Source organism: Neopsephotus bourkii, unplaced genomic scaffold, assembly GCF_033783945.1.
Source record: "Neopsephotus bourkii isolate Nb327-2 ecotype Australia unplaced genomic scaffold, CSIRO-AGI_Nbou_v1 NB_1638, whole genome shotgun sequence".
Lineage (NCBI taxonomy): Eukaryota > Metazoa > Chordata > Aves > Psittaciformes > Psittacidae > Neopsephotus > Neopsephotus bourkii.
Genome location: NW_026902113.1, coordinates 1610689 through 1635751, shown reverse-complemented (window position 1 = coordinate 1635751; position 25063 = coordinate 1610689). Strand labels below are relative to the sequence as shown.

Sequence of the window (25063 nt, the reverse complement as noted above, 5' to 3'; positions counted from 1 at the left end):
AAAAACAGATCTTCTGCATTGCATCTTCAATATTTTGCACCTAAGACCACATAATAGCATGTGAAAATGTCATCTGAATGATAGCAATTGCCTGAACATTGGTGTTAACATATTTGCACAATCACAGCCCAATTCAGCACATATTCATTACTATTTATCTCCATCCTGTAGTTTCACCTGCTTTTTCTTAGGTATGAATAAATCATTAGAACAGATGGTAAAGGCTTACCAACAAAAGGCACTGTCATTCTCAGCATAAGCCCACCATACTTAGTCAACATATATTTGCTAAAGCAAAACAGTGCTTCTGTGTTTTGGGAATGTATTCTGTTAGAATTGCTGATCATATTATTTTAACAATTAACTTAAAAGGGAACTATTCACTCATTCCATGGAAATACATCCTTTCACTACAATCTTTAGTTAATTATAGATGGCTTGTTCTGATTACGTTCATTTCTTTGAAGGCTATGCACACACATACCACACACATACAATTTCATATCCTGTGGTGAGAGAACAGGATTCATTGTAAAGCAGCCAGATCTTGAAGATGAAACATTACTGAGATGCAGTGAGACTATTAGTCAAAGATCTTACTGATGTATGATTGCTTATGAATGTGTTTAGCTGCAGCTCAGCCTAATAATCCTACAACTGTTAAAACTTCCTGTCAGCATAGCAAAGTCAAGAGTAAACTAAGGTATTTCCTGCAGTCCTTCCTTTCTGTCAACGGTATGAATGGTGTAGTTTTGCAGTGATCTAAGTAATAATAATAAAAGGTTTTTTCTCTGCATTTCCTTGTTAGGGCTCACACTGTAACCACCCATATAGTATAAAAATGTAGATATAAAAAGTAAAAAAATATAAGGATAGCATAAACAAAAATAAAGATTGAAATAGTTGTGTTTACTTTATCCCTGAACTGTCAGATTTCATTTCCGTCCTTTGCATTCTTTGTTTATGATTGCTATTTCTCTCAGATTGTATAAAGATACTAGCCTGGAGAATGTATTTTTTATTTAGAATCAATTTTCTGTTTACATTTAAGTCCTCCTATGTCCCGCTAAAGTCACCAGCTGAATATGATCCAGAAATCATGGTGCGTTAGTGAAGCAGAACATACTAACCTTGTTTTATACTGATGTTCATTCTGCACAATAATACACTGTTCTACACTTGTAACAGACAACTTGCACATCAAAACTATAAGAATAGTCCATGAGTAAAAATATCTGGGAATGTATCTTTAATCCTACCTTGCCATAAAGGAATAAAACATTTGTAAAACTTTCAGCTTGCTTTAGTTCTGATGTAGTGTGAGTTTATGCAGAGGTAAAACCTTTGAGCTTTGCGACTTGCTGTTTAATATAACCTATAAAAATACAGTGCACTCATTGTTAACCATTCTGGGACCTCACAACCTAGATTATAATGAAATTGACATTATTTAATTATCTCCAACTGACATATTTCTGAAATCTGTGAACTGCATAAACAAATTTTGACTAGGATTAATGCTATTAGTGAAAAAAAAAGAAAAAAATCCTTCTGATATAAAGGTTTTAACATAACTTTTTGAAGCCTTTTGAACTGAATTTAGTGAAAACCAAAGTTAGAGATCTGACAGTCCTAGAGATCAAACTGATAAAAAATAAAAAAATCCTAATTAGGATGTTGCATTAATCAGATTGAGGCACTGTATTTCCACAAGCCTCAGTATTATGATTCTACTAAGTGAAATGACATTGATATGCTTGTAGGAACCAAAACCATACGACAAATAATGTAAGTATCCCATATGCAGTGAAAACACTGATGAGGAAAATATCTGAGCAAAACAGAGTATAAAAATTGAAAGTTCTTTCCTGAATACATTAAGTGGGTAGCTGTTATTTATTATGACCTCAGACATTTTACCTCTGTATTACCTGGCAGTTCAAAACCTTTTAATGAATCTCAGTGTTACAGAAGGTTTCATCTTAAAACCAATAAAGACTATCAAATTATATAGTATGACCTTTTCTATAACAGAGGCACTATAATTTAACCCAGTTACTCTTGCATTGAATGCAATAGCTTTTATTGTTGTGAAGAGGTGAAGAATCTATCACTCCCAATATCTGATCAATTAGTAAAGGGTTATGCTATATTTCTAGCTAGAATTACTCTGGATTTAAATTCCAGATATTAGCTCCCATTACCCCTCTCTTAGCAAAATTAAAAAATCTTTTGGTATTCGTTACTTTTCTCTCCATGAAAGCACGACTCCAGGAAATGTTGAAAAATGTGCTTGGCTAGATTGCACTAAGACTTTTAATACACTATAAATGTGGTTTAATGGTAGTATAATCTTACACAAAATGCTTATGAGTACTGAACAGTTACTTGCAGGTATCTGACCAGTTAAATACCTATAATCATTTGACTCATTTACTTCCATAGCAATTATTTTATTTTAAGCAGAAATATCAAAAGACAAAAGATTAAATCCACTTATTCTAACCATTCAAATATCCACTTTTACCTGTGTGGGGGATTTTGTGATGGAATTCCCATATGAAGATAGGCTGAGAAAGTTGGGGCTGTTCAGCCTGGAGAAGAGAAGGCTGCGTGGAGACCTCATAGCAGCCTTCCAGTATCTGAAGGGGGGCTTTAGGGATGCCAAAGGGGGACTCTTCATCAGGGACTGTAGTGACAGGACAAGAGGTAATGGGTTAAAACTTGTACAAGGGAAGTTTAGATCTGATATAAGGAAGAAATTCTTCACTGTAAGGGTGGTGAGGCACTGGAATGGGTTGCCCAGGGAGGCTGTGAATGCTCCACCCTGGCGGTGTTCAAGGTCAGGTTGGACGAGGCCTTGGGTGGCATGGTTTAGTGCAAGGTTTCCCTGCAAGGGGGTTAGAACTTGATGATCTTAAGGTCCTTTCCAACCCTAAATATTCTATGATTCTATGATTCTAATTCCATGAACACAAAAAAATGAAGATTTACAATGTAAAGAATCAGGATATGGTTAAAAACTACACAAAAACTGGGGCTCATAAGGTCTAAGTGAATTTAAAGTACTGTAATGAATATGCATCGACATCAACATGTTTTTGATAGTCATAATTTTTGCTGTCATCAGAAGATGACCTATAGAACTGTACCAGTACATAAGAATTGATTAAATATGTAGTTGAAAGATATAAGCCTAAATAACATATAAAACTTCTGAATTTTATTTCAAATACTCATATTGACACAGAAAGAAAGAACTACTGCTGAGGATTTTCAGTTTCAGCTGATCATGGACTATTTTTTGGATGCATTATAACAAGTCATAAACTAGCTTTGACTGTGAGAAACATATGTGCTCAACATCAGTTTGACACATAGTTTTCTTATTAAAAGATGCATGTATGTGATCATAGTTCATGAGTGTGTGTGTGTGTTTCTGTGTGTGGCTCTGTTTAATTCAAATTCATATGTCTGTTTCCTTTCTCCCCCATGCCATGGTCAGTACTCACCAAACAAAACATATAAGTAGAAATCTCGATGTTACCAAGAACTCACAAATTTTATCAAAATCAAAGTTCCTAAAGTGAAAAGAGGAGAAAGGCTTTGTCAGTGAACCTAATGAGAGAACCTATGGAAGAAATGTGTAGTGGAGATTTTTTCTTGACTGGGCTTCAAATAATCCAATGGGTGCAATGATGCTACAAATGTTTCAGCAACAAGAATAGTCAGCCTCAGTTAATGCCTTGGTAGACATGCTTAAGTTTGTACACGACACATATAAGTGGGAAATAGCCTTCATTTAATTCTGCTGCTCAAAGAATTACTTTTTTCTTTGGATTCCTTTTCATTCCTGGTCTGGGTTTATATTCTTAGGGATTGATTATGTGGACAGCACACTAGTTACGTCAGCATCAGGTTTACTGGTTGAACTCCTTTACGCTTGAGCCACTAAATCCTAGGCCAAGAATAGCTTTTACCAGCATTATTTTCTTGCTTTCCAAGGCAGCAAAAACAAAAATAGCAAAGAGACTGTGCATTCTGCAGTGTCTGGGGACTACAGCTGTCAGGCTAGGAATCTCCTTTCAGTCTTACTGTCCCTGTTGTTCAAGCAAGCAGTTCCACTGTGGAACACAGTATTTAGTCTAGACCTGTGTTGCAAACATGCAGCTTCTGGATCCTGATTCATCCTGACACAGACGTACTCAGCATAAGGGCTGTATCTCACACATGTTGCACTTACAAGAGTTTGAGTTAAACTCTCATACTCACCTTGAAGAAAAAGATGAGAAAATGATCTTCTACAGTAGATTTAATAATTATTGATTATGGAATTCAGCTGAATAAGGATGCTTTCATTATACTTTGCTTAAATGCTACTTGCTGTTGCTGCTGGCTTTTAACCTGACCCTGCACATGTTGAAATTGATCACCTTATTTAAACAGCTTAAGAGTTTGAGCCCAGGTAAGGTTCTCCAGGAAAAAAAAAAAAAAAAAAAGAAAAAGGAAAAGTACTGCTCATCTCTACAAATGCCTGCAGACTATTAGGATTTATAAAATTCCATTGCCGAGATAATGTGTAGGCTAAACTGTGGTGTACTGAATTATTCATAACCAAACAGCACTCTCTGGAAGGGTTTCGTGTTTACAAACCAGACATTTTAGAATTAGGCCAAATCAGTAACCACATTTCTGTGTGCTACATATAATGAGGCAAAATTGATGGCAGACTTTGATTAAGAGACCCCAAGCTGACTGTGAATATCAAAAGTGAATTGTTCAGCTGATTGAAGGAAGAAAGCCAATGGCTTTAAGCACCCTCATTCAGCTAGTCAGAAAAATGCTACCAAGATCATGGAAGTAAACAGCTGTTTTACTCATTCCCTGGCCCCGGAAAAAGTTTTCAGTAAAACATACTTAAAGATGTGGCACTCACTTGCTTTTGTTTTTTACTTTAGTTACTTTTCCTTTATAATCTTGGTAGAAATGATACTTCCAACTGATCAATATTTGTGCTTCTCAAGCAGTCCAAAGCCATACTCCATAATTAACTGACTTTTTTCCTTATTTTTAATTTTTCAATAAATCCTTATTATTTGAACAGAAACATACTGCTCACTTTAGTAAATACAGGAGTGCAATTTCTCATCCAGAAGACACCATAAAAATGGATTCTAAAGTTTGCCTATTATGCTGAACAATATTATGTCATAATTTATTTGTACATTCACTCATATCTCTTGCCTTTTACTTTTACACTGCAAAGTTATGTGTAGAACATGATTACATATGTTACGTATAAAAAGCTATAGTATCATAGAATAGTTAGGGTTGGAAAGGACCTTAAGATCATCTAGTTCCAACTCTCCTCCCACGAGCAGGGACACCTCACACTAAACCATCTCACCCAAGGCTCTGTCCAGCCTGGACTTGAGCACTGCCAGGGATGGAGCATTCACAGCTTCCTTGAGTAACCCATTCCAGTGCCTCACCACCCTTACAGTAAAGAACTACTTCCTTATATCCAATCTAAACTTCCCCTGTTTAAGTTTTAACCCATTATCACTTGTCCTATCACAACAGTCACTAGTGAAGAGTCCCTCTTTGGCATCCCTATAGCTACCCTTCAGATACTGTAAGGCTGCTATGAGGTCTCCATGCAGCCTTCTCTTCTCCAGGCTGAACAGACCCAACTTTCTTAACCTATCTTCATATGGGAGGTGCTCCAGTCCTCTGATCATCCTCATGGCCCTCCACAGGACTTGTTCCAACAGATCCATGTCCTTTTTATGTTGAGGACACCAGAACTGCACACAATACTTCAAGTGAGTTCTCACAAGAGCAGAGTAGAGGGGCAGGATCACCTCCTTCGACCTGCTGGTGACACTCCTTTTGATGCAGCCCAGGATACAGCTTTCTGGGCTACGAAGGCACACTGAAGCCAGCTCATGTTCATTTTATCATCGACCAACATTCCCAAGTCCTTTTCAACAGGGCTGCTCTGAGTCTCGGAACCTCTGTAGCTGTGCCTGGGATTGCTCTGACCCAGACGTAGGACTTTTCACTTGTCATGGTTAAACTTCATGAGGTTGGCACCAGCCCACCTCACAAATGTGTCAAGGTCCCTTTGGATGGCATTCCTTCCCTTCAGCATATTAACCAAATATATATACTATATATATTCAAGAAACAAAATTTATGAGTAGAGACTGGGGTTTTGTTAGTTTGGGGATTTGTTTGGTTGGGGTTTTTTTGCTAGTGTTGTAGTAATGAATCCTTTCAGAGCATTACCTTTACCTGCTTTTGAAATGGATTTCCACCAGTAAAAATTTACCATGTTCTTAGGGATAAATTTGCACAACAACATAAAGAAAATAGCTAACATAAAAAAACCTTTCAAACACTTTCAAAGTACTGTATGTTTCAAACACATTTTCAAAGTACTATGTGTTTCACATTCTGCTTTGTATTTGGAATTTGGGATAAAAGAAGTATTTCTTTTTTTTCAGCCAGTATTCTATCAGCTATATGTTACCTATATTTCATGAAAGTACCCACTGCCGTAAAAGTATCTGACATTGTACTATAAAAAGATATACATATCTAGCCACTGGAAGATTGGCATAAACTTTAATCAAATTTATGAGTGCCAAAAACTTTGATAAAAGTCCAAAGATGAAAAGCAATGATTTCATTAGGAGAATACAATTAGCTTATCCCCATCATTAGGAGAATACAATTAGCTTATCCCCACCCCACCCCCATCATAAAAGTCTTGCTGTAATGGAAATCCATTTCAGAAACGCTGTCAAAGGGGGTATCCTCTACATTTTCCTTTTCTCTTACAGGTTACATTTTCTATGCTGGTTTACGCTTTTATAGATGAGAAAGTAATGTTTTGGTCATTTGTTTCCTTGTTTTTTCCAAATCACAGACTCTGTACTACATTACATATTTTTTCATCATTATTTTGCCTGTTTCCACCTCTATTGAAGTGCATCTTTGCACTCCATTTCATTAAATATATCCATCTAACTATCTCTCTATATATAAATATGTATATAGTACATATAACTGAAAAAGGGAGCAAGTAATCACACATTTTCTTGTTCTGATAGGGGTACATTTCCAGTATGGTTTTTACTTTTCAGTTGTTTACATTCCTCTCAAGTCCTTCCATGTAACTTATGCCTTCCCTAAGCTTCCAGTCAAGATGTTATCCATTATTTAGTCATCTTTTCTATGCCAAAGTTGTTTTTTTTCAGTTACTCCACATCTCCATCCATCAGTGAGAGGATTATTGATAGTATATTATCCAATGCAAAAACACTGTCAGTGCAAAATAAAACTGGTGGGGGGAATACCCCTGGAAGAATGAAAAATCATAAGAAGAAGTTTTATGTCTAAGGAATAGCACTTTTCAAAGTTAAACTTCAAACTCTCAGTAAAATAAGAGCAAGCAATTAACTGTTCCACAGTGCTTCATACATAGCCCTGAAAGGACTCCTTATAAGTTTGTTTCAATTTTTTTATGAAAATTTACACATCATAAGAGCAGCTGCAGAAGTAATAAAATTTTGGACCACAACATCTCCTTGTGGCATTTGATCTTAAGGTTACTACATAATTCAAAGTATTTTTTTTTAAACATGGATTTCATATACACAAAATGTTAACCTGTGCTTCAACTTGTGAATGGCATTTGACATTAGTTTGTTGTTATTTTTATTGCTTGATTTACTATACTATTTCTGCATATTTTTTCATCACGAGCAATGAATAACATAAATTTCAATGTTTCAATATACATACTATGTCATAATAATTTTCCATATAGGCATACATAGCTTTTATGTGCACTTTCATCTACCAAGAACAAAAAGACAGATTTCATTCAACTCTCTGGAAACACAGGAAAACCATATACTTAGTATGAAAAATACATTGAACTAAACAGCCTACCTGTGTTTTCAGAATATTTAAATTAAATTCAGTTCAATTAAACTGAATTGCAATAGGGCATAACACAATTATGAAGTATGTCAAGTCCTTTCCTCTTTATTTCTATTCATTTGTTTGCTTCTTTACGTCTTTAAAACTCTTAGGTAGCTGCTTGGTTTAGGTAACAAGAATGTAAACCTAGATATCCTGACTTGATAGACATCCTTGTCTCTAAAGTAAAGAAACATAAATGTGATGAGTGGACCACATGAAGGATAAATAATTGGTTGGATGGCCTCATGCAGAGAGTTGCAGTCAACAGCTCAATGTCCAACTGGAGACCAGTAACGAGTGGTGTCCCTCAGGTTTTGGTATTGGGACTTATCCTGTTCAACATCTTTGTCAGTGACATGGACAGTGGGATTGAATGCACCCGTAGCAAGTTTGCCGATGACACCAAGCTGTGTGGTTTGATTGATAAGCTGGAGGGAAGAAATGCCATCCAGAGGGACCTTGACATGCCTGTGAGGTGGGCTGATGCTAGCCTTATGAAGTTTAAACATAAAGTGTGCACGGTCCTACATCTGGGTTGGAGCAATCCCAGGCACAGCTGCAAGTTGGGCAGAAAAGAGATTCAGAGCAGCCCTGTGGAGAAGGACTTTGGGGGTATTGGTTGATGAGAAAATGAACATGAGCCGGCAGTGTTCGCTTGCAGCCCAGAAAGCCAACCATATTCTGGGCTGCATCAAAAGGAGCATGACCAGCAGGTCGAAGGAGGTGACCCTGCCCCTTTACTTTGCTCTCGTGAGACCTCAGTTCGAGTATTGTGTACAGTTCTGGTATCTTCAACATAAGAAGGATGTGGAGCTGTTGGAGCAAGTCCAGAGAAGGGCCACAAGAATGTTCAGGGGACTGGAGCACCTCCTGCATGAAACAGGCTGAGGAAGTTGAGGCTGTTCATCTTGGAGAAGAGAAGGCTGCGTGGAGACCTCATAGCATCCTTCCAGTATCTGAAGGGGGCCTATAAGGATGCTGGGGATGGACTCTTCATTAGGGACTGTAGTGATAGGACAAGGGGTAATGGGCTCAAACTGCAACAGTGGAAATTCAGTTTAGATATAAGAAAGAAGTTCCTTACTGAGAGGGTGGTGATGCACTGAAATGGGTTGCCCAAGTAAGTGATAAATGCTCCATCTTTGGAATTGTTCAAGGCCAGGTTGGACAGAGTCATGGGCAACATTGTCTAGGGTGAGGCATTGCTGACCATGGCAGGAGGGGTGGAATCATGTGTCTTAAGGTCCTTTCAAATCCAAACCATTCTACTATTCTATGATTCTATCACATCTTTAACTTAAGATCCCTTATAAAATTAAGTTTCCTGCGAACATAAAATTGTTTTCATTTAAAGATTAGCTTTGATATTAAATGAGATTTTAACTTGTTGTGTGTGTGCTTCATAGTGTCACAAGGCTGTATTTCTGTGAAAGACAGTATTTCCTACTTCAGAAGAGTCAATAGATTTGAAGTCAAGATATTGAGACTAATCAGGTGAATGTGGATTGTCATTACTTATGGTGTTTGCTATCTCTCTAGGCAGCAATTAATTAATTTATGAATTTTGTGGAAAAAAAAACAAACACAAAAACGCCAAAGGAACCCAAGCCCCAAACCCAAGCACCTAACAAAACTCCCTAAAGAAACAAACCCAAACCAACAAAGCTTATTTTCATGCAGAATAAAAATGCATGACAAAAGCTCATCATTCTTTATGAAACTGAAAGTTTGATTTCTGACCAGGAATAGAATGACATATTGTTATTGATAATGGCTGTTAAGAGATTCAGATATGCTTCAAAATTGGACCAAAGACCATGCATCATAAATAAGGTATTTTTTTTAGCATTTTTGGCAAGTTCAAGTGAATGAATAAATACAAAAGGTCCTGCCATAAACTGTCATTAATTTGCAGAACACTGATGAGTTTAATAAAGTTTTTCTCATTTAAAGCCATCTTACTACCTGGCCAAGGGTTTTCCACATGTTTCAAGTACACTGAAGTGTTTTGTTCAGTATCTTTAATTTAGCACAGTTCCTTAAGATTGCAGTCATCACAAGGATATAGGAATATATACAACTTTATCTGGAATTGCAATTAAGAGGTATTATTAAATGCTAGTGATTCACAAAATCATATTTTCAAGGACATAATTTTAACATGAAAATGTTACAATGAAAGAAATGCACAATTCTGTTACGACAGATATGACCACAGCACTTTGAGGCACTGATATCTATTTCTGTAAATCCAGAATTAGAGATTCAGAAATATAGTCCATCTATTAGCTAACAAGTAGATATGTCAATCATAAATCTTCTATGATTATTACATGCTCTATCCTTTACATCCTGCTGAAATCTTTTCCTTTATAATATGTGCAAAGCTACTGTATTAGACTGATGTGAAACTTTTATCTGCTAAATGGAAAGGAGATATTAGAAAAAGCCAATGATTCAGTTACTTAAAGTAGACTAGTTCTTTATATACACCTGTTATGTGTATGGGAAAGGTCTGTAGAAGGTAAAGTCATCATAAGGACAGTTTTGGGGAGGGGGAGTATCTCCTCTCAGCATGCCTGTCATGGTTTAAGCCCAGTCAGCCACGCAGCTCACCTGCTCACTCCCCCTCATTCCATCCCACCCACACCCCCACACCCCCACTTCAGGAGGGATGGGGAGAAGAATCGAAATAATGAATGTAACTCCCACGGGTTGAGATAAGATCAGTCCAGTAACTAAAGTATAACACAAATCACTGCTGCTGCCACCAATGATAATAATGATGATAAGGAAAATAACAAAGGAAGAGAATACAGCCACTCACCACCTGCCGACCAATACCCAGCCCAACCAAGCAGTGATCTAGCCGCTCCGGGTAACTGTTCCCAGTTCTACATCCTGGGCATGACGTGCTGTGGTATGGAATACCTCTTTGGCTAGTTTGGGTCAGGTGTCCTGTTTCTGCTTCCTCCCAGCTTTCCCTCCTCCCTGGCAGAGCATGAGACTCACAAAGTCCTTGGTCAGACTAAACATGACTTAGCAACAACTAAAAACATCGGTGTTATCAGTGCTGTTCCCAGGCCGAAAGTCAAAACCACAGCACTGCACCGACTACCAAGAAGGAGAAAAATGACTGCTACTGCTGAACCCAGGACAATGCCCAAGTTCATAGTCAAAACTGAACTTTTGAGATGTTGTCCAGAACCTTCTCTATTTTCAGATACTGTTGTCCTTGCCATTAAAATATAGATAGTGCAAAAGCACAAGTCTACGGAATACCTTGAAGTTTATCTGGGTGTTTTTCTGACCTTAATTTCCTTTTATCTCACTTTGAGTAGCAAGCATTTACCCACTGCAGTCTTCCAAATATGCTCTTTAGTCTAGTGTTCCCCAAAAGCAATGCATTAGTTTCTTGACATAAGTCCTTACCTCAACATGTCTGTCCTTACAAAAGACACATAATTTTTCCAAATTTGTTTCTTTTTGTAGTAGCACAGAATAATAGCACCAACTTTGCTTTTTCTTTTATTAACATATAATGATAACAGACAGTAATAGCACAGATACTAACAGCACAGTAATAACAACCGATACACAGCCTAATCCACTGCAGGCTGAAGACTATTAAAGACTTTAACTAAAATGAGCTGAATTGTGGCTGTATTGGGTTTCAAATAGACGTATTTGTGAAGGATTCAATGTCATCAGGCTGAACAGTGGACAGCCTCATATAATTAGTTTGATACTTTCAATTTTTTGTTATAGTTTCTGTTTTGGTTTGGTTACTTGACAGCTTTGTAAAGGTTGAAATCAAGAAAGTCCTCAAAATGGTACTTCAGCATTTCAGCCTGGCACTGTTCAGAAATCTTCATGACTTTGTATTAAACTTCTACATAAAAAGTTCTATTTCATCTAAGATTTCCATTATAAAACTACAATGTAGACTGATCATGCTTATATTAACAGATCTGAAATTACACTTGATTTTTTTGTATCACTTAAGAGAATATTTATGGGGGAAGAATGGTACATAAACAATCTTAGAAATCTCGCCATACTGTGATCAACATCCAGAGGTTGTACCTTCCCTGGACTTTCTCTGAATCACCCTGTGGAAAGCCTCATTTTTGTCTTCTGACTCTAGAAGGATCCTGGCTATTCTATATTCCCCAAATAGATGTTTAATGTCAAATTTTAACATGGAAATGAATAGAAGAGCAACACAAATACTACTAATACAAAAAAAAAAAAACAACAAACAAACAAACAAACAAACAACTGTGCTCCATTGATTAGAATGCCAAATAAATACCCTCAAAAAAAGACTGATGGTGAAGGCATGCCATATACTCTAACAGGCACTTGAAATATACCTATGGTAAAGAAACAGTTAAAAACAAAAAATGTAATAAAGATATCAGGATGTGATACTTTTTAGTTTAGTAATTCAAGGAAATAATAATTCAAGGGACAATGCATGAAAAATTACTGTAGAATATACAGTAATTCTTAAAGTGTGTCTAAAATCAAGAAGGAATTTAGTGGAGCTTTTTAATCTTATTTTTCTAGAATGACTGAACATTCATTTGCTTTTATCAAGAAAAAGAACTAGAAGCTAGTTAAGTACCAATGAAGCATTAACAATGGTGAATAATACAAATATGAATGGAAGAACAGAAAAGCAATTATGAGAGTACTTCGTTCAGGAGTTCAAGAGACTCTCTTGCTCTCTTACTTCTAAGGAAAAGACTGATGAAAGAGAGCATACACTGATTCTTTGAGTGAAGGGAAACCTTCTGTAAGAGATGCTACAGATCATTGTTCACTGTTTCCAAGTGTCTATTTAAATAAAAAGTATTTGAAAATTTATATCAACTAGTAATTGCCTGTTGTCAGCTCCCCTTGCTATGCCCGTGAATGCTCTGCTCAAACACTGATCAACTTCTTCCTTCTTGACCTCCTCCTAGATCCTGCTCATAAGGAGCCCTTGTGGACCATCATCATTTACAGCTTATTACAAAATCCACTTACACCTCTCAAGTTGAAAGCTTCTCCTTATTAATTCTTTGCCAAGGAAAATCTCTGAAAAATTCTGACCACCAGAAACACTTCCTTAAAGAGATAGCTATCAGAGCTAAATACACTGATAGCTTGTAACAGCCTGTGCCTCATACTGAGATTGACTCCTTGCTACCTGCAAATATAACATTGTTAAAACTGAACAGTCAAGAATTTTCTAAGCCTATAGAAGCTTTTCAGAACCTTTTGTTCCTATGGAGCTCAGGGAGTAAAAATGCAAGGGAAAGAATAAAGAATTGAAAAATAATTCTGTAGACCCAGGATGTGCCTTTAGATTATTTTTGCCAGAGCATTCAGCAGTAAGGCACAACATATTCAGTCTTCACAGTGTAGTTTTTCTATAGTCTATGTATTGCATACCCTCAGGGGGTGTTACTAATCATGGAGATGATCACATCTCTCTTTTTTCACTGCGAAGGAAGATATTCATATATTATTCACATAAACATACGTAAGAAAATAATTCATACACCTCTTTACAGTAATATTCTGTTTTCACAGATTTCAAATCAGTCTCATTTGTAAATAGGAACTTGTTCCTACACTTTGTCTGAGAACAGAACAAAATGTTACCTCAAGTATCATTTTTTTTTCCTTCCCATTTAATTGAAAATCTTATGGACGGTTTAAAATATCTGGTGGTGCACACAACAGGCTGTAAAAAAACCCATGTAACTTCAAACTGCTGAATCCAGCCACTGGAGCCCAACAATGTCCGGGTAACTTCACCCTGGCATAATCACAGACAGAAAGAGAAATTTTTATTATTTTTAAGCAAGACCCATTTTCTTATCTATCTAGCCTGAAATACAGTGACCTCTATCTAGCTACCTATCTGGATGACCTATACGTATTTCATTATTCTATTATAGAGATCAGATATTCTTAGCACATACCTTACGATTTATTTAACAAATTATTGAGCATTGTGAAGCTGACCTTCACCACTTCATATGCAAAGAATTCTCTTTTTGTAATTGCCCTTTTTAAATACAGAACATTATAAGTCTATGATGTTATGAATCAGCAAAAGATACAAGAAACCTGTCAGCTTGGGAAGGCCTGGGGAAAACAGAAAAAAACAAGGCACTTCACTACAAATCCTTCTGAAATTCCTAGGGCTTGGTCTCCAGACAGGCCATACCATGAACTCTGCTCAGTTATCAGTGCTGATGAATCAAAATGTATGAAAGTGTGATACAAGAGAAAAATTTGTGCCACTGATCACAGAAATTGATTTGCTGTACGTATGTTAGCTTGCAATTTTTTGTAATTTTGAACTCAGATTATTTATTGTTGTTTCAACATCAGTAAACACATAAGAGAACGAAGACAGACTGAAGACAGACTAACAGGAGAGCTTGCCAGATCACTGTGGCAGAACTGCTGAGATAATCAGGTACAGACCTAGAGGAAACAAACATGAAAACTATGGAAAAGAAACAGTGATGGACTTCGGGTGATTTCAATTCCTTGAATTAAATATGAGTCAAAGAAACAGCTTCCATGTCAAGTTGAAGACCATCATGTTTCTGAAGATTTATTGAAAAAGTAAATTTTTTTAGGCAGTTGAAATGAAGATGAAATGTAGACTCACATCATTAGAAGATCTCTGGTTATGGGAAAGAAATGGCTGATATACAGAACCAGTTTACATAGACAAAATAAACCTGTGGCCTTTACATTTATATCTGAACCAGACCCTGTGCAAAGCATTGATTATTCCAGAGTTAATAATTTATATAATATTGATATAGTAACTCAAAACTCTTTGTGTTTCTGAAACTTTGAGGAAGGATGGGAGTGAAAGTATACAGGGAAATACAGGTCCAGTGGTCCTGCCTGCAAACAAAAGGGGAAAAATAATTGTACTGAAAAGTATTTATATACAAAGGTAAGAATTGAAAACTCATGCACATCTCACTGTTATTGCTTATTTTTGAAGATGCTAAGAAAGTCTAAGAAAAATTAAATCACAATAGGTGACTATTATCTATGCTGCACGCATATAGGTTTGTTTATAACTCTGGGAATTAAGGTATGTAAGTATTCATTTCTGGTTTAGAATACCTGCTTTGCTGTAAAACTGACACCCACATGGTATTTACAAAACGAAACACAATAGAATGCATCTTGCCTTTCTTTCCTGCAGTAGGGGTAGGCAAAGCATTAAAAATCAAGCAGAACATTATTAGAGACAGTAAGGCAGATGTGTGGGTTTTCAAAATATTTTAGCGTACTAGGCTACTATTATGATATTTTCCATTTCTACAAGCAACAGCAACAGAGAGAATAAAACTCTGGAAAAGATGATAAGTCAGTAGTTTTACCATCCAAGAAAAACAGTCTCATTCAAGAAAGAAAACTCCTACCGTGATGAAAAAAGTTAACAAGTCCATCCTACATTTGATTCTATTTTCAAACACCATTTCATTGCATACTTTTTTATGTAGAAATTAGGTATCACATGCAGACCGAATGTCCTTGTTATCACTCAAAATATGTTGAGAAATTCCAAATTAAACCAACCCATTTCACCAGTTAAATTAACAAAAGAAGTAAATAGACCAAGTTGCAAATAAGTCCGTGGTTAAGTTTACTTAAGGAAAATACCCCTGACAGAAAATTTGGATAGATGACTTCTAAGGATGCTCACATGTTCTGTTAGGTCCCAGTGGATACTTTAGTCCCCAGTGAAGAGATGTAAATCAGAAAAAATTCAGATTGTGGGTGAGATATTGGCCAGTTACTGGAAGTTCATGACTCTGTATGTTGTCCCATAATTGAAAGTTTATGGCTTTGCCTTAGGGCAAAAGGACAGCTTGGGTAAGTATCTCAATTTTTCTGCAATCCTGTTTACTAAAAAGATTTAAAGTAAATCCAAATAACTTATTTCTCCTCTTTGTCTGGTCTCCTTAAACAGTATTTGAGCAAGTATCCTCTACTGCTACAGATGCACGTGACTGCTACAACCAATATGACGCTGATTTGTAGGGTTTGCCATATAATTTATAACAGTAGGGAAAAGCAAACCTGAAAACTGACTGCAAACTCATTAAAACCTCATAAATAGATCAATAGGGGAGAGATGAATAGAAAGAAAGGCAGTTTCAAATGCTTTTTGATTTTAGACGGGGTTAGGTATGTTTTGAATGAAAGAGATAAGGTAGCTTTTACATCATAATTAAACACTGCCTTCCACAATTATTTCAATTTGACATATTCTTAATCTGATGTATCCCATGGTGTATATTTCCTACTGAACCTGGCAGCATTATTGGAAAAGGAGAAGTTATATAGGTCAGAAAAATGGGAGAATATTATACTGTTACATTTCTGTCATTCAGTTCTACAACGAGCCTCATGAGACAGTACTTCTGACAGCAAATCCTGTCAAAATAAGTCTTCTGGATAAATAACATGAAGTCTGTTCTGTGAGATTTTGCCCAGAAAAAGAAATAAAATATTCCCTATAAATTTAATTTATGGCCACTGCATTGGCAAAAGTTAAAAAGAATACTCATAAAATTTCTCAGAAATCTCTTATTAAGAAAATTTCAGGTAATTAGATAAATCATTATCCTATCAAATAAATAAATAAACAAATTCTTCGTTAAGGTCAATCGATTAGTGGTTGGCAATTAAAAAAAATTGATCTGTTTCAAAGTTATTTTCTATTACAGTCATCGTAAATAAAATCTTAAGTTACTAGATATGTTCTGACTTATACTTCCTATCATTAAATATGTATTTTATGACTCCCCTAACCAGCTACAAAACTCACATCAGTTCATAGAAATTAGGCTAATATATATTACCTTTGAATATACATCACCCTCTGAATTTCACAGTGCCCATGATAATAAAGGTTAAAAAAACAGCACCAGGTGCTACGGAGAGTTGTCCCACTGCCTCAAGACCTGAACCCTCCCAGGCAAATGTTTGTCTAACCTGTAGCTGAAGTCTGTTATTTTGCCTGGCTTCAGTCCTTATCCGTAACCAAGTTTCATAAGAGAATACATTTGCACAGTTTCAAGAAGAATGTTGTCAGAAATTGAAGCCTACATAAGACATAAACCAAGTCGCTGTTGTGAGAGGTTCTATTCTAGATGCACAGGGCGATTTTGACTGTAATTTCCGTTTTTGCCAGTGTAAGACTCAGTGTTATATTTGTCTTAATGGTTTGTGTAAGGAATGGTTTTAGTTTACAAAAACTGGGTTCAAATATACTTTGGGACTTTTATTTTGTATTTCAGATCACTATTTTAGCCTTCTATAGCTTGGATTTCAAACTGTGCACATCACTGTAATCATCTGAATCTGGTCGCCAAAGCCAAAAGTGCTTGCCGTCTCCTCAGTCATCATCATTAAGCTGTAGCTATGAAACTACCAGAGCTTTGTTTTAATGAGCTACATTTCTTGTTGTAACAAACCTCAGCATCAATTCTTATCTCAGTGTCATGGAAGAAACAATGCTGCTGGAGGTTTTTGTTTCCTTTTATGGTCTATTCTATTCCCTATTACCAGTTTGTAAGGGCAAAATACGTTGTTTGGTTTTTAATTTTACTGCATCACAAAATAAGACCTAGTGACACCTACTCTGCAATCAGAAGCCAGGGCTGCATGTTCAGTTAAAAGGAACTGGTGTAACTCTAGTTACTGGCATAATTTCGTATCAGGTACAAAACCCCAGTGGTAGCCACTAGATCAGAAAACACAGCAGGGTCCAACCAAAGCATCACTGACCTTTTTTTCCTTTGAAATAATGCAGCTAAGAAACAAGTATTTTATGTTTAAAAAGGATTATTTTAATATAGCAGTTTCCCTGAAAGCATCTCATTAGACACACACAATTTATAATGACATTATCAAAATACCTTCACTAGAGAAATATTATAGACCACCACAGTGAATTAACACACTTGAATAAGAAATGTGCTGCTGTCTGCTGCACAGAAAAACAGTTGAATTTGGCTGTATCTGTCAGATCAAATCATAGCTACTAAAAGCATTCACTTTCCTGATATGAACAGAGCAAAGAAACTTGCTTGGAGAAGACATTACCCCAAGGACAAATGGAGTTAGAGATTAAGACACTGAGGAGCAAGATACCACTGAGCAGATGCTAGGTTATGGCAGGAATTAGGGATGCTCATGGCAGAAATGCTGCAATCACTCTGAGACCTAATCACTGTGAGACAGGGTGCCAGAAACATGGGAGAATGTAGAAAGGGGTAATCAGGAGTGAGAAAGAGAAATGGCTGGCTGTAGTTGGCTATATTGAAATGGTTGTTTATGAATGACTGTCAGATTTAGAGCAACAAGAAATGACTGAAAGACACCGAGAAATTTCAGAAATACTCGATTTTTAAAGGACAAAGATCTGGATTCCTGGAACCCTTCTGACAGAGGGATATAGAAAATGATCCTTGAGTGAATTATGAAGGTCTGTAGTAGAACACACGCCAATGACTGCATCATTTCTCAGGCCATATTTTCCAAATCTCATCTCTAATATAAAGACAAGTCTGCTTATACAGGAATTTGTTTTGACAGTTCAACTATTCCTGCTTCAATTTACACCTTCAATTTTAAGTCAAAAATCCCATTTCATTTATCTGTTATGAATAGCCACACATAAATCACTCAGTAAAACACTGAAGATGCATCTTTAGATGAAAGTTTGCATTAGTGAATTTTGCTGAAGAACTCAAGCCCAGAACTGGACCGTGGTTGTTCTATGGACCTATTGACCTATGGGATCTATGCATCCGTGGGAGTGAAGACACATACATCAGGAGATTTTCTTAGTTGATTCCCACTACAGAATTCCATGAAGATGCACCTTTTTTTCATTCATTTAAAATGTAGCATTGGGCTTGTTTGTGGATCTACAGAGAAGAAGGGGTTTGACTGCATTGTACTGCCACTAGCTAGGTGAAGCCCACTGTGAGACAACCACTACATACAGTGTTCCTGCACTAGATCCTTTCAGCCTTCAGTCAGCAAGTCAGCAATCAGAAGTATTTACATCTATTAGAGATAGTCTACATAGCCTGAAACATCTCCATCGTGCTGACATATGTTCCTTTTTGCACCTGTGATGGTAGAACTCAGGTATGGCTTCGGGTGCTATATGTAGGTATCTGCACATGCAGTAGATGTCTGGGTCCCTAAGACCATCCAGCATAGCTTTGGGAATGATTTAGCTCCTCTACAAACAGGTTCCAGGGCTGGTCAGACAAGTGCTTCAGTGTGATCCAAGCACTGACTTTGTAGCCTTGTGAATGTTTCTGCTGTTCACATTGGGCATTTGGGTTCATCTAAGACTCTAGTGAATCCCAATAGGCCTTCAGAACCTCTCCCATCAGGCATTTGGGTGCAACTCCCTGTGTCATATCTGCCAGCCCCACAGAAGTCTGCAGTGAATAGATATCTGGGCATCATGTGTCCAATGACAGCAGACTCATCTTTATGGCCAATCATGCTTTAGATTTGCATTGTTTATAATACAGAGCAAACACATAATACACAGTTGGAGGTCACAGTTTAGGTATGTCGATCATTAACTAAATCCCAGTCCTGGATCTAGGCACATTAGAAGCCAAGTAAGCCTCAAGTCCAACTGATGTCAAGGGGAAAAGAAAACAAAGAATAAAAAGCTGGGATAAATTAAATCTTCAAGTAGTCCTTCTTCTGAGGAATTAAATTTGTAGAATTGAATACATACTACATAGACCAAACTGAGTAGATGATAGAGCACTTTAAGGTATTCTTCAGGAGGTGTCAGCAGGTCTAATTTTAAAAGGGCAGGTCAGACTGTAATGGTACAACTAAGCTTTTATTTCTTCCATAAGAAGGTTAATGCAGTTTCAAAACATAGGAAAAGAAAGAACATGCTGTAACCTTTTATCCTTGTCTTTAATCTGACACTAACAAAACCCAAGGAAATGCAGCCTGCCACCTCCTCTCACATCACCACATGCTCCTGTGTGCCTGGAGTTCCCAGAAAGTTATCAGTTGCAGACACATGCAGATGGGTGGACAGATGCTCCCAGGAGACAGACGTACACACCAGTACCCACACACTGCACAGGAAATGAGAAATTAAGCCTCAGGAGAGCACTGACATTGAAAAGAAAGAAAAAAGTTGCTCTCCCATGATTTAAATATCAATTGATAATGTCAGTGCTGTTAATGGTCCAGCCATTTGGACTGAAGTCTTCATTGTGCCCCAAAAATTCTGCTTAGGGCAACAGCAGAGTTCTGCTACTCCAGTGATAATATTGCCAGAAAGATCCCACCTGTATCTCCTCATGAAAATTATTCCATCTATTTGGTGAGATAGAAGATAAGGACATTTCTCCTGTGGAGACACCACTGCTGGGCTGGGGGTGGAGAGAAAAGACTTGGTATGGAGGAGAAAGAAGCTGCTTTTCATTGGCAAAATGATTGTTTCTGTAGGCCATTTGGTATGTACCAGGACTAGAAGTTCTGGCAGGATGAAGCTGTCAGATGCTAAAGAGAAAAAAGCCAGAAGGCTCTGGAAGTGATTAAAAGACTGCAAAAGGCTTGCTATGTTTGAAGGAGCTCCCCTGAAGTCAAGCCATACTGTTTACAGCAGGAGTCCTGGGATGGAGTAGAATGGTTTTATAGGGTTTGAAGGCCAGCATGATTTGCAGGCAAAGAATCAAGGTGAGATCTAACTCACAGATAATTACTGCTTTTTTATCCTTTCCCCCCCTGTGGAGTGCTTTTGAAAAAAATAGTGCCACAAATTTCAGTATGTTAGACTAATTCTAACCTTCTTAAACTCTTAGTTTAATGGCAATTATAAGACTATATACAGTAATGCAACCTGCTGGCTGGACTCCTGTCCTGCCAACCCACACCTGGAAGGAAAAAAACAGAGGTACTAGTAGGCACATAGGGAAGTATTAGCAGATATATTTGTAGGAAAAAATGGTGAAGCCGTTTCCCACCATGCCTATTAGCACATTCTTTATCTCTTGCCTATTACAGAACACTGTCTTTTTGTTGCTCTCTACCGGACCTGGGCATATATGCATTTTAATAACTGCAGGCTGATAATACTGAGACAAGTAGAAACAAAACAAAGATTCAGTTAAGAGACTTCAATAATATTCAGGAAACCTTACTATGTAGTATTTATTCAGCCTGTTTAACTTTCATTCACTTACATAAATGCTAGAAATAAAATACAGAAAACCCATGAATATGTATTGATTCATAAGATTATTCTAACAAGAAATAGTTTCTTGCGACTAACTTCTTGTGATTTGTCCGTACTTACTCAGTAGGACAGTAGAATAGTCCATCTTACCCAAGCTTTTGGCAATTTCACCTCTTCTGCTGAGAAAGATCCCAGCTGACTGACTGAAGTACACGATGTGTGGAATATTTGAAATGCTGCAGTCCTTACCAATACAGGGATGAAAATGAAGAACTTTTACAGCATGAATGAAATTAGAGCTAAGAAATTTTATTTTTAATTTCTACAATAATCTTGACTATTGTGAAAATGAGAAAGAACAAATAAAATCATTACATCTGAGTTTTCATTTTTCTAGAATTACAAATGGAGGTATGAGGTCAATGCCAATCCGACAAGCAGGATGAGGTAACTGCTTAGAGAGAACAAGTAGCTTACTACAGTAGCTGATAATGTTTCCATTTTTTAAAAGCCTAGAAATTTAACACACCAATGTTAACACTGAAAAATGCAACTGATTCCTTTTATCGAAACATAATAAGTATTTTACATACCTGTGGATTGTAAGCAGACCACATACAGTAAATTAAAGTTATAAGCCCATGTTTTCTCTCATAGCTTGCAGCATTATTTTACACAAATCTTATAATTGTGCTATTGTACACCAACAATCAGATAGATGAATATAAATAAGATTAACTACTTTAGCTGCTTCTCATCATCTTCAGATAACATGAAATTAAATAATAACCAAAAAAAAAGGTAGAATGAGTTTCTACAGGATTACCAATGTGATGCTCATGTCTAGAAATTTCATTACACGCATCTATAACCATCCCCAGCCACTTTCCTGCACATACCTGAAGAAACATAAAAGTAGACATCAGCAGGCAATGCCATGAAAGCAGAAGTGTTCAATTCTTTCTTTTTCCTGTAATAGAATATGTGTGAAAAAGATCCATATTCTCCAGCAGTCCGCAATACACTCACTGACTGCAGTTTATTTCAGTAGGTAAACAAAATGTCACAAGTTCTCAACTATGAAAAAGAACTTCTTGACATTTTAAAGACATTTTTTTTTTTTTAATAGATACTTTTAATTTCTTATTATGGTATTTTCTCATTCCACTATCTGCATGTAATAGTTTTAAAAACTATCTATCTTCATTACATACAGACTTAGAAGCAGATTAAAGGACATATAACTGATAGCAAAAAGAGAATTCCAATCCAGCCAAGCTTCCAGTCTCAGGTCTGAAGCTACAGCCAATCAAGCTTTAAAAAACTTCTTGCACTCTTTCTCTCGGATTTGTTTTTCTTTATAAGTCTTTCTATTTGTTTTTACATCCAGGAATAGTCAGTGTTAAGACTACATTTACTTCAGTGGCATCCCTCTCTTTTTGCCACTGCCTTGAAAGGGTTTTGCAAATATGTGTAGATTTTAGAAAATTAAAGGTGTTATTTATGTCTCTGTATTGGGTTTACATGGCAATGTTGGTTATTTTTGGGGGGGGTGGCGGCGCAGGGATGGCTTCTGTGGGAAGACACCAGGAGCTGCCCACATGTCAGACACAGCTGGAAAAGAAAGTGCAGAGCAGCTGTGAGAGAATGAGAAAATGTGAGAGAGTGAGAAAATGTGAGAGAAGCACCCCTGAAGCCAGGTCAGTGAAGAAGGAAGAGGAGGAGGTGCTCCAGGCACCAGAGCAGGGCCTTGCGTGCAGACGGTGGAGAAGACTATGAGGAAGCAGTTTGCATCCCTGCAGCCCATGGAGTACCACATCAGAGATCACTTAAGAAAATATCACCGTGAAAAGCATCACTTTACACGTGCTGTTTCTTATATTGCACTACTGAACATTTATTGGCTACACCATACAGACTTACATGGACCTTAGGTGTAACACAGGCTTCACTTTCATCTTATTCTGCTAGGGAAAGTGACAGGTTGCTTCAGAAATCTTAGAAGTCTTAACATTTTCAGAAGTCTTAAGAAGACATATTAGACCTCAAACAGAAGGGATAAGCTAAAGATAGAAATTTCCATGAAACTTTCTTTGGGAAGCACTGCACAGAATGGGGAAAAGATTTTTTTCCTTAAGAAGTGCTAAAACAGTTATCTGTAAGTAAATTAGATCTCATTTCTGAAAGATTATATTTAACATTTTTTAAACTGTTTAAGTAACAACTGAAGTGCACAACACCCTTAACAGACTTTGATATCTACTATGAGAACTAAAAGCACTCAGTACAAGCTCAGATCCAGAAATAAAACCACTTATTTGGCACAGTTTTTACATCAGAATATAGTAAGGACTTTTTATATGACTCTCTAGGTTTTAATAGATGGACATTAGAGACCTTAATGTAATAGAATATTATAATAAAACAAGATGGGTACTAATATAAATGTACATTAACTCATTTCCTAATGATCAACATCAGCCAAGGGACAGCTGCCAGCAGTTTCATGTCCTTTCATCAAAAGGGAGACAGAGCCTATTTAAATGTTTTAATTGTTGGGAAAGAAATGGATTTGCTTTTATCCAATCAATATTACTTTGACCAAGAATCAATTAAACTGACAAGGCTTCCCTTACTGAAGTAAGTAGGGGCTTTAATTAAATTCCATTCTATAGTTTAAGCAAAGCATAAGTAGAAAAGGAGCATGTAAGGGCTACTTTTCATTTGGTCTATGTATACTGGTTGCATGTTCTTAGGAGCAAATCATAAATTAAACTGCAGATACATTAACATTTTATTTTATGTCAAACTAAGCATCAAAATAAAACCACAGATATGTACTGGTCCCATCTATTTCAGTATGCATTTCTATTTTGATTTATCACAAAATGGAAGGCTCTGCGTGATCTTTTACAGTGACACAGTATGTAAAAGGGCATCCTTCTATTTCCTCAGAAACCATCATTAGTACTAAATAGACTCCCTTTGCCGATTTCTTTAGAACAGTACTGCACAAAAAGGAGACACTGCAGAATAATAATGGGTTCCATTTAATTGGTGCAACCCTTCCCCCCGCCTATCAGCAGAGCAACACAATATTCATTCTGAGGCAGAGGAGTTATTAAAGCATTTCCAGTGATATCTTCAAAGGAAATTTTCCTTTTCTCCTATTACCTCTTTAAATCTGAATCATTGATTTAGAAAGGGAGGCCAAAGGGATGGAAAAAAAAAAAAAAAAAACCAAAAAAAACACAAAAGCTTAATTCCTAAGAAATTGTTGAAAATGATGTCATGAAATCAAAGAGTGCTTTGGTATGAAATCTTCAGAAGCGAAAATATACTTTAAGCAAAAGACTCAGAATACAAAGTCTTTCTGCAAGTGGCAGCACCTCAGATCACTTGGCCTGGAGCTTCTGTCATTTCAGTCTCCTGATGTGGTGCTATTCCAGTTTATTTTCCTTAGGCTGCTTTGCTCACTAAGGCAAGCAATTAGAATAGCAAATAATAGAGCCAGAGTCCCAGATTAACTTTCAATATTATCATCTTGTTGCTAATGGCTAAAACAATGCTAACATTGATAAATCTATATACCTTCATGACAAACAACTATTAAAATAAATGATTTAGTAAAACTTATCTTCAGCAACGTTGTTCTAAAATATGCTCTTTTTGTGCAAATTAAATGGCATACAAAATGATTAGCAAGTTCCCCTGGTTATATATTCTTAATTGCTCAGTGATTCAGTCTACATGTGTTTCACCTACAGCATCTCATGTCATTAAGTTTCTCCA

At 36.7% G+C, this 25063-nt stretch overlaps 1 protein-coding gene across 10 annotated transcripts in view; it reads right to left on the bottom strand.

Annotated features, from left to right (window-relative positions):
* Window positions 1-25063, bottom strand: part of CNTN5 (contactin 5) — a 637852-nt gene that overhangs the window by 470428 nt on the left and 142361 nt on the right. For 2 of the 10 annotated variants that reach the window (XM_061374569.1, XM_061374574.1), the window contains one exon: window positions 3513-3581. The exons of the other annotated variants lie outside the window; for them this stretch is intronic. The gene's annotated coding sequence lies outside the window, so the exon portion shown is untranslated. The remainder of the gene's footprint in view (window positions 1-3512; window positions 3582-25063) is intronic. 10 annotated transcript variants of the gene reach the window in all.